The sequence below is a fragment of the Bombina bombina genome, chromosome 2 (genome assembly GCF_027579735.1).
Source record: "Bombina bombina isolate aBomBom1 chromosome 2, aBomBom1.pri, whole genome shotgun sequence".
Classification (NCBI taxonomy): Eukaryota; Metazoa; Chordata; class Amphibia; order Anura; family Bombinatoridae; genus Bombina; species Bombina bombina.
In genome coordinates this window covers 830,385,587-830,403,571 of record NC_069500.1, presented here as the reverse complement: position 1 = coordinate 830,403,571, position 17,985 = coordinate 830,385,587, and the positions used below count along the sequence as shown (strand labels likewise).

The 17,985-nt window shown below is 35.4% G+C and overlaps 1 protein-coding gene and 1 long non-coding RNA gene across 2 annotated transcripts in view; one reads left to right on the top strand and one right to left on the bottom strand.

The window, feature by feature from the left end:
• The window catches only part of TBXA2R (thromboxane A2 receptor), a 165,044-nt gene that overhangs the window by 11,178 nt on the left and 135,881 nt on the right, over positions 1-17,985 (top strand). The gene's annotated exons all lie outside the window — the stretch shown is intronic.
• The window catches only part of LOC128649706 (uncharacterized), a 257,962-nt gene that overhangs the window by 122,202 nt on the left and 117,775 nt on the right, over positions 1-17,985 (bottom strand). The gene's annotated exons all lie outside the window — the stretch shown is intronic.

Genomic DNA, 17,985 nt, shown 5'->3' with positions numbered 1-17,985 from the left:
AAATATATTAAAGTTGTTTTTTTCCGTTTTTGTTTTGTTTTATATGATTTAACATCCAGCCCCAACCCTATGTTCCACTTACTAATGCCTCTCGCTGGATTGGTTCAGCCCAAATAGGACTGCCTCAAATAAGCAGTTAATGGGCCATGCGATGATCTTAACCACTTGCATCCAGTAGATGGCGCAGCATGTTGTGTAATGGTGGGCAGACCTGCTTGTGCCTCTTCATTGCACAACATATAGCTGTGAGAAAAAAAAATGCTGGGAAAAAAAAATAATTTTTTTTTTAAAGCCAATAAAAAAAATATATTTTTGCCCATATGAGAGGTGAAGCACTGCCTCACCTGCCTCTAGTGACTGCACATCACTGGTATGCAGAGGCTTAAATACAAGGTAATCACAGAGGTTATATGTGTATTAATATAACTGTGTTGGTTATGCAAAATTGGGGAATGGGTAATAAAGAGATTATATCTCTTTTTAAACGATAACAATTCTGCAGTAGACTGTCCCTTTAATGCACTCTCAGTTTACTTGTAGTTGCTTTAGATAGCTATATTTATCCATTAATAGCCATCTTAGGTACATTTGTATCCTAGTATTAATAGTATGACTACAGAACCTATGTTTTACTTGTCAGTCTTATATTGGAGTAAAGCTACTAAAAGCCCTGCATAATGGTGTATTTCAATCCATTCGCTTTTGTCATGTGTAAAGTTAAAATTCAACCACTGTAGGTTTTGAATCTGTTTGCTATATTATTCCAATCCATTAGGAGCTCCATTGTTTAAGACATGAATATCTAATATTTAAGAGACAATAAAAGATGGGATTAGAATAGTGATGGAACGTGCTAAAATTAGCAAACTTGCTTCTTGTGTACCCTTTAAAAAAGACATTTTAAAAACTAGAAGTTTTTAAAGCAGTATGACATTTTAAAGTTTTAAAGAGGCATTACACACTAAGGGCCAGATTACAAGTGAATGACTGTGTAATACCAGCACACGCTTATGTGCGCTGGTATAACAGGTTGTCAGCAATGCGAGCGCGCTTCCATAGGCTCCAATGGGAGCCTCGTACTGATGCTGTCAGAGATGCATCAGAACCTAAGCGCAGCGAAGTCAAGGTGGTAAGTAGCGCAGCAATGGCAGCAAGTTGTAAATATATATATGATTACATAGTACATATATATTTGTGTTAATATGTGTATATACACATAGTAACACATAAATATATATGTATATAAGCATATACATAAATATTTACTGGGAACACACAGATTCCATAGACCTCAATGTAAAGACACTTTTTAGTGCCGTTGTTTTTTCTAACACCCCACTCCCACCAACTTTAGCCCAAAAATACTGCCTAGTGCAGTTATTTTATTAAATACTAGATTGTATTTTGGGGGCATTTGGGACACATTTATAAAACTAACCAGAGATCTAATCTCTGGTTAATTTTATAATTGCTACAGCCAGCTCACGGTAGCAATAACCAGCCACTTGTAATGGTTGAGTTAATCATCATGTGCTAGCAAACGGGCAAATTTGGCCTTTTGTGTGTCCGCGATAATTTAGCCCTAAATACATTTTAGATGCATAATATTGAGTATATTCCTACAATTGCCTACAATAAAACCTAGTTTCCATAATAGAAGCACCCATGATTAGAAGGAGGTTCATAAAATGTATTTAGGGTTTAGGGTCCCTTTAATGATTTATTTTATGTAAGCAAAATATATAACTTTTGACCAATTTTCGAAGCTAGCATTTCTGTTTGTTAGTAAACATCCACAGATTTAACAAAAAGGAACGAGAGACAGGTGTCATTGGTACAACGAGGAAAGTCTCTTGTAATTTGCCCTCAAATGTTTACATTTAAAATGTGCCATTAGAAACTTTGGGGCCCATTTAACAAGCTCTGTAGGGAGCTTGTGGGCCGTGTTTCTGGCGAGTCTTCAGACTCGCCAGAAACAGCAGTTATGAAGCAGCGGTCTAAAGACCGCTGCTACATAACCCTGTCCGCCTGCTCTGAGCAGACGGACAGGAATCACCGGAAATCAACCCGATCGAATACGATCGGGTTGTTTGACACCTCCCTGCTGGCGGCCAATTGGCCGCGATTCAGCAGGGGGCGGTGTTGCACCAGCAGCTCTTGTGAGCTGCTGGTGCAATGTTAAATGCGGAGAGCGTATTGCACTGTCGGATCAGGTCCGCAAGACCTTTAATAAATAGGGGCCTATATCATATTATAGTAGACCAACTAGAGATTTAAAATGATATTTATAATTTTTATTCAGAAAATTATAAACAAATAACCAGAAATATAGTCTGTTTTGACATAAATGGACACAAAACCCAATTTTTTTCTTTCATTATTCAGACAGAGCATACAATTTTAAATGTGATGATATCTGAAAAAACAGATATAAGGGGCGCTCACACTAAAAACTTAGGAAATCAAAAAAGTGATAATTGTGATTATACGTTACAAGTGACTAATAAAAATAGAACAATGTATAAAACTGTATAAAAATATATACAAATAATAATAATAATAATAATATATATATATATATATATATAAATATATATATAAAAGCCTATAAAGTCCAAATGTCCAGGAAGCAATTTGCTATAATCGTGAGGCCACGCTCCTCTTGTAACCAACAGTGAACTGGTGTAAATGGAAAGGGAAAATAAGAAAAAACAAGGGGCGTCTCATAGTGTAGCCATCATTTGTAAATGGAAAACCCATTGTAAGCAGACTGACGTTCAACAGCAGTCAGCACGCTGAGCGATAACCGCAATGGATCTGTGATCTGCCTCGCTGACAGAGGAGAAAGATCGTGACTACACCAGAAGTCTGCTGTTTTCTCCTCTGTCGGCGAGACGGATTACAGATCAATTGCGGTTATCGCTCAGCGTGCTGAGTGCTGTTGAACGTCACATACTAATGAGGAGAAGAACCTCAAGACTGACTGCACTAATAGCACTCTTAGCCTGGACTTGAATGAGAGATATTATGAATAATTAAAATATAACTTTTATTGATATATCATTAAAATAAGGGCCCAATGTGAAACTACATTAAAAACAACTAAAGATCTGCTGACCTGTATCCTGTAAATAAGGAAATGTGCCTTTGAAGTATTATAAGTAGATACAGGATTACACAAATGTGGTTATTATTTGCCTATAGCCACCTGCTTGTAAATGCTGTATAGATGTAGAGAACAGAGTCACTAGGTTTAGGATAAATTGGAATGATAATAACAGATACCACTATCACTTATTGCTGTGGTTAAAAATGAACTAAGTGTGTATATACAGTCAAGTTTATTGATCTGTGGTGTTTGCCAGCATGTGAAAAGTGCTTGAATGCCACTAGTTATTATAATTGCCATCCATCTGTTAAGATGTTGTGATATTAGGTATAAATTATTTTAATGTCTATTGGATGGTAACAATCTAGTCACCGGTTCAGGGGCAATTAAAAATGTTTCCCTTTCTACAGTACTCCAAATCTATTGTTGGTAATACACAGAGGTATTAGTATTGGTGTTAAGTTTGCCTCTATAACCTATAGTAAGAGTACTTGTATACTAGGTTTATAGTCTGCTCCCCCTTAGGAAGCTATATATGTTTGGAGATACTATGTAATTTCTCAGTGTCAAATATATGTTGTTAACTGTTGTGCTCTCTGCAACCGGATATACTACCTGCAGTCCAAGCTAAAATTATTAGTGTATTTGATACTAAATAATAATATGCTTTTAATTTCTCATATAGTTTCTGTACTGTTACTGTGTGTCACTTATACTTTGTAACAAAATATGTATTTATATCTATAAGTCCCAGTTTAAAATAGTATGATCATTGGTATTTACTGAGGTATTTCTGTGTCAGCAGTGATTTATTACACGGGAAACAATAAATTGCTAAATGCTAGTGTGTTATTCACTTTGGTTGACCTGTGAGTTTATATATGGATCAGCCGTAGTAGTGCAAGAGTTAATAAATGCTGCCTATCACGGACCGAAGTCCAATTAAGTTGCCCTGTCGGGTTGCTTCGTTATATAAAAAATATATATCTGAATAGGATTTAAAACAGTATTGTCTTAATAAATAGTGTTAAGACCTAGTCTCGTTAATTAACTTATAGTTATAAAAAGTAACCCTGTTATAGGTCCTGCTGATTATAGTTAGGATGTTAGAGATAAGTCTCACTCCCACATTACGTAGCTGTTTAAATGGTAATTATTGCTTTCAGTATTTTTTGCTTGTTTTGTCGCTCAGTGTTATGCTGTGCAAAGAATGTGAATATGAGAGTCTGCACCCAGTTCAATTTTAAATTAAGGTGGTACCTGTTTGAAATCGCTTTGAGTCAATGCCCATAATAGTTATAACTCTACTTGTTCATGCTATACACAATGGCAATGCTAGAAATCTAAGAATTGTATATTGTATGTAGGCGCTCTTACACTGTCCCTCCAATCCCAGAACTGAGCAATCATATAAGCTACACAATACCCAATGTTACAACAACCTCTTGTGGCTAGTGGCTTTTTAATCAAAGGGCTACAACTCAGCTTATAAACATTATCCTTATCGGAGGAGCTGCTTTTATTAAATATTTATCGATAGTATTTTCTGGTATAATGCGGTCCACAACTACAAAGCAGATTAGTATACTAATTTGAATTTTCAGCCCTTAATAGAGTGGCTGAAAATCAAACTTGTGCTTGTTATAGCTAAGTATGGTGGATACGGTATAGTAGTTACACTATATTATTCAGTTGTTTTTAAATAGTAAATAATATATAAGTAGATTACCGCAAGTGCAGTCAACAGTTCTAAAGTAATGTTTAAAAACATAGAGCTCCCTTTAGCTCTTCAACCCCCTAACGCGTTTCGCCCAAATAGGGCTTTTTCTGTTGAATGTCAGTCTGCTCATTTGCACCTAACTTCACTGTTTTGGTGCATCTCAATTTGTGAATATTATTATTATTATTATTATTATTATTATCGGTTATTTGTAGAGCGCCAACAGATTCCGCAGCGCTATTAACAAATTCTACTTACATTGGGTTTTCCATTTACAAATGATGGCTACACTATGAGGCGCCCCTTGTTTTTTCTTCTTTTCCCTATACAATTTTAAACAACTTTCCAATTTACTTCTATTATCATTTTTCTTCATTCTTTTAGTACCCGTTATTGAAAGAGCAGCAATGCATTACTGGGAGCTAGCTGAAAATATAGGTAAACCAATGACAAGAGGCATATATGTGTAGCCACCAATCAGCAGTTAGCTCTCAGCTACGGATCCTACCTAGGTATTCTTTTGAACAAAGAATACATAGAAAACAAATGAGATAATAGAATTAAATTGGAAAGTTGTTTAAAATGGTATGTTCTGTTTGAATCATGGAATAAAATTTGGGGTTTTATGTCCCTCTAATCCCTTTATTTTTTCCCTTAGATATATATATATAAATACCTATTTACAGTACATACACAGTGATATATGTTTAAAGGTATTTTAGTGGAAAGGGCTGCAATATATATATTTATATATATATATATATATATATATGTATATATATATATATATATATATATATACATACATATACATATATATGTGTGTGTGTCTATCATATATATGTGTTTATTTGTGTATATTTGTATGTATATACTGTGTATGTCATATTTGTGTACATTTATCATAAGTGGGATGCATGTTATTTTTGTGCGTGTATCACGTTTCAGTGTTCTCCTTAGGATCTATTTGATGGACACATTACCCATCTGATTTTACTGACCAACTGCTAAAATTTATGACACTATTAAGCTGAAATTAGCTAATGTTATTTTTTTTCCAAATGTTTGTTATACAAATTATCATTAAATGAATGTGTGTTTAATTATGCAATTAATGTGTGCTTTGGATACCTTGGGTGACGGGGTGGTTAGGGGACCCTGTGGGAAACCCTATGATGGGCTAGGGGTTTTAATTGGTATGAGTGATGTTTCAAGGTGTTGCCAAATTGGTGGAAGGTGTTTCACTGTGGTGTGTATCGAAAAAAAATTGAGTGCTGGGGGGATTACTTAGGAGGGATTTTAATTTTAGAGATTATTTTAGTAGGTATTTAAGGGATGCTAGATGTGAAAAATAAAATTACTTTAAAGATGTACCACAACAATGATTTTTTAAATAAATATTTTACTGCAAAATGGTATTTAAATTAGCTGTCAGTACCAGTTTATGTGCCTGTTTTATACACCAAGCCATCTGTGGCAAAATGGGCAGTAAAGCTAATTAGTCCATAACCAGTGCCTGCTCATGCAGTTCTAAGTTAGAGGCTAAGAGTCTGTCATTTACATGCTGTTTTATGGAATAAGATTCTTTTCAATGACCATTGTTGGGATAATATGTCAGAGACACATATTTTTTCCTATTTAGTGGTTTTCTGCTACCTCTGGGGATTTAATTAGTTAGACAGTATTTCTGGGAACAGTGATGTTCCTATGTAGATAAAAGCTTTTATTGGCATTACATGTATAAAAAACACATACATTCTGTAAATTATAATTGACATTTAACAGAAATTATACCAGATTCAAAAAGCTGAGTGACATTAAAATTTAAATAGCGGTTTAACAATTTATTAATTTATTATTTTGTTTATTTATGTATTTATTTTTGCTGTGAAGGGTCTTTCAAGCCTATAGCTAAAGTTCAATGAAAATACATTCATAAAAGTAATAATATGTGACAGTTGCAGCAAAATAGCAATTTAAAAAATTGCACTTTTCAAAGAGATTTTTATCCGTCTCTCACCAAATCCAATGAGTTGCAAGCGACTCTCCATTGTAGCCAATAGAGAAGAATCTATTTATCCAAATCACAAATTAAAACAGTGGTAAAAAAAACATACAAAACAAAAAACAGCCCACTCTGACATCTGTACTAAAGAAAATTTGAAAAAGTAAAAGAGAGAAAAAGAAAAACAATTAAGACAACCTAATCATCTTTGAAATAACGAGACAAGACACTGAAAGGGACACTGAACCCAACTTTTTTTTCTATAATGATTCAGATAGAGCAAGCAAATTTAAGCAACTTTCTAATTTACTCCTATTATCAATTTTTCTTCGTTCTCTTGCTTTCTTTATTTGAAAAAGAAGGAATGTAAGCTATTTTTTTTTGGTTCAGGCCCATGGAAAGTACTTGTTTATTGGTGGGTGAATTTATCCACCAATCAGCAAGGACAACCCAGTTTGTTCACCAAAAATGGGCCGGCATCTAAACTTACATTCTTGCATTTCAAATAAAGATACCAAGAGAATGAAGAAAATTTGATAATATGAGTAAATTAGAAAGTTGTTTAAAATTGCATGTTCTATCTGAATCACAAAAGAAAAAATTTGGGTTCAGTGTCCCTTTAACTGCAGCAATAGAGTGTTTATGAATTTCACATTTTAGGTGTGTAGGTAGTTGTGACCACTCCTATTTGATTTCATCATTCAGATAGTATGTGATTAGGAACACATTTCCAATTTACTTCTATTAGTAAATTTGCTTTGTTCTCTTGGTATCCTTTATTGAAGAGTATACCTAGTGGGAGCAAGTTGGTGACTGGTTGTTGCACACATTTGCCGTTTGTCACTGCCATGTCACAAGATGGATTCAGTTAGCTTCCAGTAGCGCATTGCTGCTTCTCTTTAACAAAGGATATCAGGAGCATAAAGCAAATTTTATAAAATAATAAAATTGGAAATTTGCTTCAAATTGTATATCCTAGTAAAATAGTAAATGCTTAATTTTGACTTTGCTTTATGAAGTTGTTGTAATTGTTTAAACCACTTATCAACCGGTTCTCATTTCATGTGCAACATTTTATGTATTCGGCACTTAATGTAATTACAGATAGTAATTGCTGGAAACACCCACTAAAAATATCTGTAGAAAATATGGATGAAGTGATTCTCAATGAATATCAAACATGATCTCACCCACTGCTGCAAAGGCTGTGCCAGGGCCCCACATTATAACTGGGCTCTTTCTGTTTGCGATAAGCAGAAGATGAGCTGGCAGCCATATATGAGAAAGGGGAGTTTCTTTGTGAGTTTTTCTTCCCCCTTGGCTAGTTTGCACTAAACAATATGGCAGCTTTTCTGTACAAATACAGTGGCAGATGTTTATGTAAAATAACACTGTGGCAGCCATCTTGGAAGCTAGGCTGCCATATTGCCAAGGTAAATCCATACACTTTCTTTAAACTGTGAGCCAGTTTTGTAGGGGGGCACACAGATGGGCTATACATCAGCCCCCACTGTAGTGATGCAACTAGTCATTGCAGGGCCAGATAGACCCCTAGAGGTACATGCCCAGTCTCAATTGCTACCTCTGAGACCCCAGTTGTTATGCCCTAATCTCCCCTTCACAATGAGGTCCCGCAACAACATCACAAGCATCTATTAATCTAGCGCTATGCGTATGTGTGTCTGTTCATGTGTGCCATTTTTGTCTCATGCTGGTTATGCCTGTATGTTGTGCATGTATAATTTGCATGTGTTAGAACTGCTGTCTATAATTTGTGTTTTGGATACAAACTAAAAAATCAATGCTGCATATAAAAACAGTAATAAATATTTTTTTTTGCCGTTTGTTCCATCAAAAAGAGAGCATTTTAAAATGTGTATAGAAAAACAACTTTCTGTAATGAGAGAAAAAATAATAATTGTTTTTATGTACAAGGAGTGCGCCAATGAATTTCTATCCCAATGAGCAGTATTGCACAATCATGAAACTCGTGTTAGTTTTAAAACAGCTTTAATTTTGCAAAAAAATGGGACAATTTAATACAAAAATACAGTGTTTAGTCAGAGAATGTAGTTTCTGCATTACTCACACTGTTCAATCCCTGAAGAGGTCTCAAGGAGGACACTGGCGATGAACCAATCAGGAGGGTCTGTCCTGTCACATGTAGCCACCAATCTATGGCTGCGGATCTTTACATATGTGTTTAACAGAGGGTTAAAAACATAGTTACCTTAAGTCACTAATAAAAACATACAATTTTTTTGCGTTAGTATGTTCTGTTAAAGAATGCTCTTTCCTATGTATAAAAATGTATTTTGAGTATAATGTCCCTTTAAATTTATTCTAAATGTCAGGAAATCCATGCTTGTGCTCAGAGACTAATAGGGACAACATTACAATTCAGTGGAAACAGAGCTGGCAACTTACTTTTGCAGACACTGAAATGTGGATTTCTCTAGTTCATCTATTCCAAATGAGATACACATTTTTCAAGCTGTGGAAATATTTCCAGTCATGACTCCAAGGGGTCTATTTATGTAGGTGCGGGCAGACATGATCTGCTATAGAGAATCATGTCTGCTGCACATCGATAAATGCCAACAGCATACGCTGTCGGTATTTATCATTGCACCAGCAGTTCTTGTGAACTGCTGGTGTAATGCCGCCCCCTGCAGATTTGCGGCCAATCGGCCGCTAGCAGGGGGTGTCAATCAACCCGATTGTATTCGATCGGGCTGATTGCTGTCCGCCACCTCAGAGGTGGCGGACGAGTTAAGGAGCAGCGGTCTTAGGACCGCTGCTTCTTAACTTCTGGCTCAGAGGCCGATTTACCAAATGTCTGTCGGACCTGATCCGACACTGCGAATCAGGTCCGACAGACCTCGCTGAATGCGGAGAGCAATACACTTTCCGTATTCAGCATTGCACCAGCAGCTCACAAGAGCTGAAAAATACAAAATCACAAGAGCTGCTGGTGCAACGCCGCCCCTGCAGACTCGCGGCCGCCAGCAGGGAGGTGTCAATCAACCCGATCGTACTCGATCGAGTTGTATTGTGGCGATTCCTGGCTGTCCGCCTCATCAGAGCAGGCGGACAGGGTTATGGAGCAGCGGTCTTTAGAAAGCTGCTTCATAACTGGTGTTTCTGGCTAGTCTGAAGACTCGCCAGAAACACGGACCCTCAAGCTCCTTACGGAGCTTGATAAATGGGCCCCTCAGTCGGGACTGAAGCGGAGAGGGTCGGAAGCAGCATCCACTGCTTCATAAATAGACCCCCAAGAAAGATTTGAACCATTTATATCTCTGTTTGGACCTCATGTCACAAATCAATAAAGTTTATTTTAATTCAAAGAAAGCGTCTGGAAGCATTTACATCTTATTGGTAACAACACCAAAAAATGCACTATGTTTAAAATAAAATCTTAGATTTAGCTAAGAAACAGTTTGTCCTACTTATTTTCTTTCATTAAAGGGACAGTCAAGTCCAAAATAAACTTTCATGATTCAGATCGGGCATGTCATTTTAAACAACTTTCCAATTTACTTTTATCACCAATTTTGCTTTGTACTTTTGGTATTCTTAGTTGAAAGCTAAAACTAGGTAGGCTCATATTATAATTTCTTAGACCTTGAAGGCCACCTCTAATCTGAATGCATTTTGACCACTAGAGGGCATTAGTTTATGTGTGTCATATAGATAACATTGAGCTCCCGCACGTGAAGTTACCTAGGAGTTAGCACTGATTGGCTAAAATGCAAGTCTGTCAGAAGAACTGAAATAAGGGGGCAGTTTGCAGAGACTTAAATACAAGATAATCACAGAGGTAAAAAGTGTATTTATATAACTGTGTTGGTTATGAAAAACTAGGGAATGGGTAATAAAGGGATTATCTATCTTTTAAACAACAAAAATTCTGATGTTGACTGTCCCTTTAAATGTTTATTAATTGTCATTAACATGTCCATTTTATTGTAGATTTTGATTCATAAATCATTTTCACAAAAGTACAAATTTACTTATAGGTCAGGAGCATTTGCAAAGTTAAAGGGACATAAAACATTTTTTTTTCTTTTATGATTCAGATAGAGCATCCCATTTTAAACAACTTTTCAATTTACTTCTATTATCAAATTTTCTTTGTTTTCTTGTTATGCTTTGTTAAAAAGCCGTAAGATAAGCTCAGGAGTGTGCACATGTCTGCAGCACGATATGGCAGCAGTTTTGCAAGTGTTATACATTAGCAAGAGCACTATGGCAGCCCTATTTCCTATCATGTGGTGCTCCAGACGTATGCACACTACCTATCTAGATATATTTTCAACAAAGAATAGCATGAGATAGTTGCAAATTTTATAATAGAAGAAAATTGAAAACCTTTTTTTAAATTGAATCCTCTATCTGAATCATGAAAACTAATTTTTGGGTTTTATGTCCCTTTAAAGGGACATTAAAATACAAATTAAACTTTCATGATTCATATAGAACATAACATTTTAAACAACTTTACAATTTACTTCAATTATCAAATGTACTTTGTTCACTTTGTATCCTTTGTTGAAGAGTAAGTCCAGGAACCAGCAACTGTAGTGTTTGGAACTATGTATAACATTGCAATAAACAATGTTGCAAACACTGCTGCCAAATGGATAATGGACACGTGCACGCTCCTGAGCTCACCTAGGACTACTCTTTAAGAAAGGATGCCAAGAAAATGAAGTAAAATTGAAGATAGAAGTAAATTGGAAAGCTGTTCAAAACTTTATGATCTATCCCATATATTTAAGTTTAATTTTTACTTTATTGTGCCTTTAATTAAATTCTTTTAGCAGTGTGCCTGTAGATGTATATAGTTAATTTACTGAACCAAAAAAATAACGTATCATTTGATAAATTCTGTTCTGGACTCTAAAATATGTCAGTGAAAAAAAAAATTCCCACTGTCTTATCTTCTTACACCTTATATGGTCTTTGGCTATTTCTTAACTTAAAAACAGGATAAAAAAAAAATAAAAAAATGAGAAGCAAAAGGAAAGTAAATAGCTCACGTATTAATAAACTCTTCTAAACGTGTAAAACAATATATACGTTTAGAAACCAGGCTGACCCCTGCATGTTTACATACAAATTGTCTTGGAATATACAAAGGCAGAATTAAAGGGACATTCCAGCAAAAAATGGAATCTGCATGGATCCATTACAGTTTTGAATAGAAGCATTTTTGTAATATAAATGTTTTATCATAAATGCTTCTAATAAAAGCTATAGCTATTTAAAACGTGTATTTAAGTATGCACCGTGCACCAGCATTTTGAACACTTACTCAGAGAGCCTATGGAGCTTGTACCATCTGGTAATGACTCAATTTGTTAATTTCTGACATGATACAAGCCCCAATGGCACTCTGAGCAGCTGCAGTATTTAAAATGCTGGTGCACTGAGAATATCTAGTTATGTGTCACATGCACGTGCAGAGAAAAATGCTAACACTTAAACAGTGATAACTTTTACTAGAAACATTTTTGCCTATACATATATACAGGTAGCCCTCAGTTTACGCCGGCGTTAGGTTCCAGTAGGAATAGTTGTAAATTGAAACCGTTTTAAATTGAAACCCAGTTTATAATGTATTTCAATGGGAAGTGAGGGAGATAGGTTCCAGGCCCCTCTCAAAATTGTCATAAGTAACACCTAATACATTATTTTTAAAGCTTTGAAAAGAAGACTTTAAATGCTAAACAGCATTATAAACCTAATAAAATAATCACACAACACAGAATATATAATTAAACTAAGTTAAATTAACAAAAACATTTGCTAAACAGCATTATAAACCTAATAAAATAATCACACAACACAGACTTCACTTGCATTTTTCTGCAAACAGTTCTTTCTATGCATTCCAATCTGGACTGATTTATAGACAGGAAGATCTTGTTCCTTTGAAATCTGCTCGATAGCTCAGGTGTGGTTAAACTGATTAATTTCAGCTTGCTTGGCTTTGCTGAAACACAAGCAGACAGCTCCATCTACTGGCTATTTTAATAAATGCACTGCTTCTCAATAGCAGTCACGACTGGGAAAAAGGTTGTTATTCTGAAACGGTGTAAATTGAACCGTTGTAAAACGAGGGCCACCTGTATTGTAAATATGTTTATATTCAAAGATGTAATTCACATATGTGCATTTCAATTTTGACTGGAATGTCCCTTTAAGAAAAAAAAATCCTGGAAATTGTTATACATGTGGCTAATCTATACAATAATCGCATTTGTAACGCCTCCGTCAGTGTCGCCAGTTGCACACGCATCCTCAAAGAAATGTTGGCTGCGCCAAAAGAATACACCTGGATACAGAGTAGGCAGACCCGAAGCCTTAAAAAAAAAAACGCAACCGCACACGCGAAATATAAAAAAAACACGTAACCGCCCACAAGAAATAAATAAAAAACCTGTAACCGCCTGCACGAAGTATATAAAAAAAACACCTAAACTGCAAACCCTCACATCGCAAAATAATAAAGTAATTAACCCCTAATCCGCAAATAACATAATTAAAATATTAACCCCTTAATCGCCAACCCCTCACATCGCAATAAACCTAATTAACCTATTAACCCCTAAACTGACAAACCCCCACATCGCAATAAACCTAATTAACCCATTAACCCCTAAACTGCCAACCCCCAACATCGCAATAAACCTAATTAACCTATTAACCCCTAAACCGCCAAACCCTCACATCACAATAAACCTAATTAACCGTTTAACTCCTAAACCACCAACTCTCCCACAACGCAAATAACTAATTTAACTACTAAGCCTCCTTACCTAACACCCCCTAAATGAACCCCAATACTAATTTACACTTAAATAGAAACTTAAATTAAATTACAAAAATATATATATATAAATTATCAAAAATTTTAAAAAATTAAACCTAATCCCTATGAAAAACACCCGTAAACTAAACTACCAATAGCCCTTTAAAGGGCCTTTTGTAGGGCATTGCCCTAAGTTAAACAGCTCTTTTACATTTAAAAAATACTAAATCCCTCTAACAGTAAAATCCCCCCAAAATAAAAAAAATTATACAGCATAGCTGTGAAAAGCTGACTAGAAAATATTACCTGAACATCTCTATAAAAAAGAAAGATACTTTACCTCAAAAATTCCTGAGTAGCCACATCCCATTGTAAAGGACTTCTAAGCAGCAAATCAGTATGTCTGTCCCGGGACAGCTAAGGGAGTGAGCTTACGTGCACACTCATCTTATTTCCCTATTCAGTTTAAGGAAGTTTACTATGAAATCTCATGAGAGTTAAGGGAAATCTCATGAGATCACAGTAAAGGAGTTCATGACCTCAGCACTGCTGATGCTGATTGGCTGCTGTTCATTTCTTCATTTTTTTTATTTTTTTTTACCTGCAGCTGGGCAGCAGCTGAAGTATATTTTTTTACACAAAACTTACTCTGGTGAGCTGAGGAAATTGTGAGGTAAAATATCTTCTTTTTTTACATAGAGATGCTCAGGTGATATTTTCTTGTCAGCTCTTAACAGTTTATACTGCATTAGTTTCAAGTGATTTTGCATATGAATATTATGTCCCTTTAAGAGGCATTTGTATGGGCATTGCCCTTAAAAGGGCATTCAGCTCTTTTACTGCCCTTAAAAGGGTACTCAGCTCTTTTCCAGCCCATTAAATCCCTAATCTTAAAAATTAAAAAAATTAAAAATTTGATGTCCGTTGTACACTAAAGATTGAATGCAAGGTACCGTAATCAATTTGGGGTACCTTGCATTCCTGTTAACTGAAATTTTGAAATAAGCCAATAGGATTAAAGCTACTGTAGTCCTATTGGCTGTTCAAATCAGCCAATATGATTTCAGTAGCTCTCATCCTATTGGCTGATTTAAAAATTTCAGCCAATAGGAATGCAAGGTAAATATGGGGTAACTTGAATTCAATCTCCAGTGTGTGACTGACGATCGCATGAAGAGGAGCCTCCACGCTGCCAAGGACCGCCGCCGTTGAGACCACTGCTGTGGATTCACGCATCAGGGAAGCCAGCTCCGCACCTCCACTCCATGCTGCCTTCGTTCTGGATGAAGATAGAAAATGATGGAGCCTCCTGGAAGAAGACATTCTTCACCCTACTTCAGGAATTATGAGTACCTATTTGGGGCTTAGTGTTAGGATTTTTTAAAAAATTTTTTTTTAATTTTTAAAATTCGGGATTTAATGGCCTGGAAAAGAGCTGATTGCCCTTTTAAGGGGAATGCCCATACAAATGCCCCTTGGGTAGTTTAGTTTTTTTTAGTGTTAGTTTCTTTTATTTTGGGAGGTTTGGTGGTGGTTATTTTTACTTTTAGGGGGTAATTGGTAGTTTAGTACTAGATTAGTGGGTGATTTTATATTGGGGGGAGGTTATTTTTATACAGGTATTATTTTAGGTTTAAATGTTTTATTTTAGATAGCTTTGTTTATTTTTTCCTGTAATTTGACATTTTTTTTTTTTTTTTTTTTTTTTAATAGACTGCCCACTGGGCAGGCTTATCACCTAGTGTTATATAAAGGTTAAAATCATAAATATAGGGTGGATGTTCCAGCTTAAACATTTTTTCACTTACAGAGTATTTTAAAAATAACACATTTCAGGGAGATACATCTAATACACCTACTTTGTGTTGCTACAATATGTATAAAATGATGTAACAACAAACATCTAGAGAAGTTGTCCACACGCCTTTGCAGCACATGGGCATTGGATGCTCTTCGTCTGCTGCACGTTTTTATCATTAAACCCTCAAGTAAGTGTGTAATACTGCCCCTTCTTTAAGTGGAATCGCATGAGAGAAGGACCTGTCAATCACTCCAAGCTAGCCCAATGTTTAAATTCTAATACATTTTAAAAGCAACCCATAAAATCAGGACCCTGATATAACAACCCCTGATAGAAAGCACTTAAAAATATCCATTTAACTAAATAGAGCTTACAGTTTTAACCCCTTAACGACCGAGTATGTGCCAGGTACGTCCTCCGAAAACTGGCCATTAAGTACCATGGACATACCTGGGATGTCCTCGGTCAAATTGAGTGGTGGAAGCGATCGCAATCGCTTCCAGACGCTCACAGGGTATTGCATCGATGCCTCGATATTGACCCTATTGGGTCTCAAATTACAACCACAACAAAGAGTGCGCTAAAATAAACAAATACTGGGTTAATACATATTGGTGAAACAAACATACAACAAATACTGGGTTAATACATATTGGTGAAACAAACATACCAAGTTAAAATTTCACACAAATATTTAATAGTTACAGAAATATTGATAATATCAAATAATGTCACTTTAATAAACCACCGGTGATAAGAAAAAATGTCCTATTTTTCTTTTTCAAAGGATTGACTTTAAAGTCTCTTAAGAGATTTCCCCTCTGTGGTTCTCAAAATACACAACTGGTCTCGTTTAGATCACTTGGCAAAGTGGATTGTTGTAAACTCCATATCCATAAATTATATTGCTGTCAGTAATTATAGTATAGTACTCACTAGAATCCAAATTCTCTTCTGGGTTTCTCAGGTAATTCATGTGTAGTGAATAAGTGTGTTTTGGGCGTCTTAGCGTTCCATTTTTCATGTAGGAAGAACACCCACATTTGTCTCCAATCACGTGGCTTATAGCGACCAATGAAATTAGGAGATTCCCAGTGTTAATTAAAGGGACAGTCTACAAATAGAATTTTTATTGTCTTAAAAATAGATAATCCCTTTATTACCCATTCCCCAGTTTTGCATAACCAACACAGTTATATTACTATACTTTTTACCTCTGTAATTACCTTGTATCTAAGCCTCTGCAGATTGCCCCCTAATCACATGACATTTATTTACCATCTATTGACTTGCATTTAGTACTGTGTTGTGCTAAATCTTAAAGGAAAATAATACCCAAATGTTTAAACACTTGAAAGTGATGCAGCATAATTGTAAAAAACTGACTAGAAAATATCACCTGAACATCTCTATGTAAAAAAGAAAGTTATTTTACCTCAAAAGTTTCTCAGTAGCCACATCCCATTGTAAAGGACTTTAAGCAGCAAATCAGTATGTCTGTCCCGGGACAGCTAAGGGAGTGAGCTTAACTCTTATCTTATTTCCCTATTCAGTGTAATGAAATTTGCAATGAAATCTCATGAGAGTTAAGTGAAATCTCATGAGATCACAGTAAAAGAGTTCATGACCTCTGCACTGCTGATGCTGATTGGCTGCTGTTCATTTCTTCATTTTTTTTTCTTTTTACCTGCAGCTGGGCAGCAGCTGAGTATAACTTCTTACACAGAACTTACTCTGCTGAGTTCAGGAAATTGTGAGGTAAAATATCTTCCTTTTTTAGATAGAGATGCTCAGGTGATATTTTCCTGACAGCTTTTTACAGTTATACTGCATCAGTTTCAAGTGAGTTAGCATATGAGTATTATGTCCCTTTAAATAACTCCTCAGGCCTGAGCACATTGTTATCTGTATGGCCCACACGAACTAACAGTGTCCTGTTGTGAAAAGCAAATACAAAAGCAGTGTAGCCTACACAGGCTAATCCCCATCAACACATTTCAGCAGGTGTGCTTTTTTCAAGATGGCTACTGAATTAATTTATTTGGGTTCCTCCAATAAGCCACACACTTCTAAATATGGCTAGATCCCTTTTAAAAATGGAACACACTACAAATCCTGGACCAGATTTCAATTATTTTAATTAATGCTGGGATTTATATTCTATGGAATTTAAAAATAACTCTTCTTTCTTTTTATCGTCTCCAATTTCAATGAATTTATAATACAAATGAATAATATATTATATAAAATGTTATAAATACTGTATATATATATATATATATATATATATATATATATATATATATATCCTCCAGTTGAAGGTCCAATTAATTGTGGCTTCTTCTTAATAGTCTAAGGTGTTGCAAACTATCTATAGAGATTTCCAGGATCTGATCAAAATAATTACTAGTCAGGAAAGTAAAATAGGGAATAGTCTGCTTAATATTAAAGATAGGATAGAATAAAGCCTAATATCTTACTGTACTGGGCTACAGCTTTTTTAGTTCCGATCCTGGACTAGATAACAAGG